The sequence below is a fragment of the Oxyura jamaicensis genome, assembly GCF_011077185.1.
Source record: "Oxyura jamaicensis isolate SHBP4307 breed ruddy duck chromosome 4 unlocalized genomic scaffold, BPBGC_Ojam_1.0 oxy4_random_OJ64761, whole genome shotgun sequence".
NCBI lineage: Eukaryota > Metazoa > Chordata > Aves > Anseriformes > Anatidae > Oxyura > Oxyura jamaicensis.
In genome coordinates this window covers 1-3,034 of record NW_023303797.1, presented here as the reverse complement: position 1 = coordinate 3,034, position 3,034 = coordinate 1, and the positions used below count along the sequence as shown (strand labels likewise).

The following is a 3,034-nucleotide window of genomic DNA, read 5'->3' as shown; positions in this document are numbered from 1 at the left end:
AACCTTTCATTGGGACAGTCTCATTAGTTCATCAGATTTGCTTGTCAGTCAGGAAAGTTTAAGATAATTTTCCATATTCCTTACATTTTTTAAGGGAATTTTTAATAGGCATTGGAATTGCTACATGAAAATGGCCTCAAAAAGATAGAACGAAAGATGATAGAGTAGCTAGGCTTTTGAAGCTTTGCTGCACTGGACTGGACAATAATGTTCTCCGTCAAACGTATTACATGCCTTTTGTTACACTCTTTCTGCTGTTTCTTTTCAGCAATTTCCAGGAATAACATCAAGCACCATAGGGAGCTGCAGATCCTGCAGGACATAGATCAACCCTTTTGTTTCTTTCCTTGATCAAAGGAGGTGGAAATGCAATATGCGCTCCAGAGTTAATGATGGGAAGGTTTCTAACAGAAGATGCTTGCATTAATAGCTCTTTCAAGTCTTTGCAGCATATCCGGCCATGGGGTACTCCAAGCGGATGCTAAAATGATACTAGAGTTCTTCATGTGTTTTTTAAATCTCCCGGTTTTCAGTCAGACATAGCGTTCATTTCCTGAAGGAATAGGTCTTTTTGCAATTCTGTGGGAGACAGAGAGGATGGAATCATATTACCCTGACTACTTTCTGTAATAAAATGAACTTACTCCATCAACTGCTCTTGCAATATGCAAATGGTAGGATGATGACAGCTAATGTCTGCAATTTAAGCCAGATATTAGCATCAACAATACAGATTGAAGGTTCTTGGGAAATACTCTTTTGCATTTGTTTTAAATTTGGAGTTATATTCCTACTGAAAATGAAGCTTTTTTGTTTCTACCTGTTTACCTTTGATGTTACGTAGGACACTTGAAATGTTACATATCCTAATCTGAATTAGTTTTCTTTAATTGCAAGGTCTGCATTAGTTTAGATGGTTTGGGTTTGGGTTTGGTGGCAAACATACATTTTGGAAACTTTGTTTTGTAGTTCCTGAAGAATTGATGTAGAATCCTCTGAAACGACCTTCCGGAGAGCCGCACAAACGTCCAGAGGTCCAAAATTCTACAGTGGAATTCATTGCTTCTTCTGACTACATGGTGAAAAAAAAAAAAAAAACAAAAAAAAAAAACAAAGAAAGTTTTCATGGGGATTTTCCACAAAATTGCACATTAATATAAATGAACATTGCTTATTACTCCAGCGGTACATATTAATTTTCCCATGAGGGCCTCTAAGACCAAAGAAAAGTTCCTATTTGAATTTTGGCAAAAGTATATCTTGAGAAATTTGTCAGTTAAAGGCAATTCCAATGGATGGAGCTGTCCTGTGCAGTTTAACATTGTAGAGTCTGTCTGGAGTCTGATGCAATCTAGTTTCTGGGTCTTTCTCACATTAGGAAGAGGTTTTGAAAGACCGGTAGTGAAAGAATGAAAGAATTAAGTTGGGTTCCATTTTGTAGTTAGTAATCTCACAAACATGATCCTAACTAGGAATCAACCTAGAATTGCTGTCGTAGTATCCTTGTTAGAAGGATAAACAAGGCTTGGCAAGAGGTCCTGTTCATCATGACACTATAACCACAGCAAAACTAAATTGTTCTCTTGAATTAGAATTGGAACAGGGTAGCCAAGGTATTTTCAAGTGAACAAATACAGCTTGTTACATGGTTGGAAAAAGGTTGAGGTAGAATATTGCGTTGTCCACATTCAGAAAGAATAGTTTTGAAGAGCAAATTCTGCATTTGGCATAAAAAAGTAACACCTAATGTTTGAGTTTACCGTTGGAAGGAGAGACTGAAATATTCAATTTCTACTCAGAAGCGTAACTTGTGCTTCTTGCAAATGGGGTTTATTAACCACCAGGAACTGTGTTCAAATCTATTCACATGACTGTTAGTTCTTTAATTTCATTTTATTGCATGATGTGTAGTTTGTATTATTCTAAGTATTCCCTTTGCCCACTTCCCTTTCTAATGACTAATCACTTTTACTATTTCTTTTCATCTGATTTTTGAATTATTTTTTTGTTTATTTGTTAGATTTTACTTTGTAGCTTTGTCCTCCTCAACCTGCCGTATATTTCTTTCTTTTAGATATCTCTCCAGTGGATGCTGGATATTTGACAATACTCGGCTAGTCATTGCTGGAAAACCTAGACAAGGAAGATGATAAATATCCTTTTCAAATTACCTAAGAGGTGATTATGAACAATACTAACCTACAGTTTGGAAGAAAACTTGCATATAACATTTACATGAGCTGTCACTAAAGGAAGAGATGTTCTGTTGCATGAGATCCTGAAATGAAACTTACTTATCTTAAAGCCAAGAACAATAATAATAATAATAATAATAATAATAATAATAATAAAACAACCCAGCTGAGAGGCAGCTTCCCTTTAAGTGATTAAGATGGATCTGCCAAGAATTTACCTAACTGTCAGCAAAGAATATTTAGCTGTAACTTGTAACAACGTGTTGATTCTACAAACATCTGGAGTGCTCTTTTATGTTTCAGAGCAGCAAAAGATTCATAGAATCTTTTCTGTCTGGTCCCAGCGTCTTCCTGACTCCCTGTGATGCATTGCCTGGCCCTGATTGGCTGGCTAGCCATTGTTAGCTGTATTGCAACTGGCTTGTCATCAATAGGGGGTGTGTCTTCCCCTCCCTATAAAAGGGCCAACGGGGCCAACGGGAAACAGAGTGTTGGGGATGGTAGGAGGAGGAGGAGAAGGATGTAGAGGAGGAGGTTGTAGAGATGGTGCTGGAGGAGGAGAAGGAGGAGGGGGAACAATGGGAAACAGAGTGCTGGGGATGGCAGAAGTAGGAGGTGGAGGTGGAGGAGGAGGAGGGGGAGGAGGAAAAAAAGGAGAAGGAGGAGGAGAATGAAGAAGGAGGAGAAGGAGGAGGAGGAGGATGAGGAGAAAGATGTAGAGGAGGAGCAGGAGGTGATGTTGGTGGATGAGATGGTGGTGGTAGGGGAGTAGGTGCTGGATGAGGAGATGGAAGGTTCAGGATTCATACAATCTTTTTTTTTTTTTTTTTTTTTTTTTT

The 3,034-nt window shown here is 38.3% G+C and overlaps 1 long non-coding RNA gene across 1 annotated transcript; it reads right to left on the bottom strand.

Annotated features, from left to right (window-relative positions):
• Window positions 1-515: 515 nt before the first annotated feature.
• LOC118157176 lies at window positions 516-1,084 on the bottom strand. The gene is made up of 2 exons (XR_004746564.1): window positions 947-1,084; window positions 516-579 (listed from the first exon to the last, which is right to left on the bottom strand). It is a non-coding gene; the product is annotated as an uncharacterized LOC118157176 (long non-coding RNA).
• Between the last annotated feature and the right edge of the window lie 1,950 nt (window positions 1,085-3,034).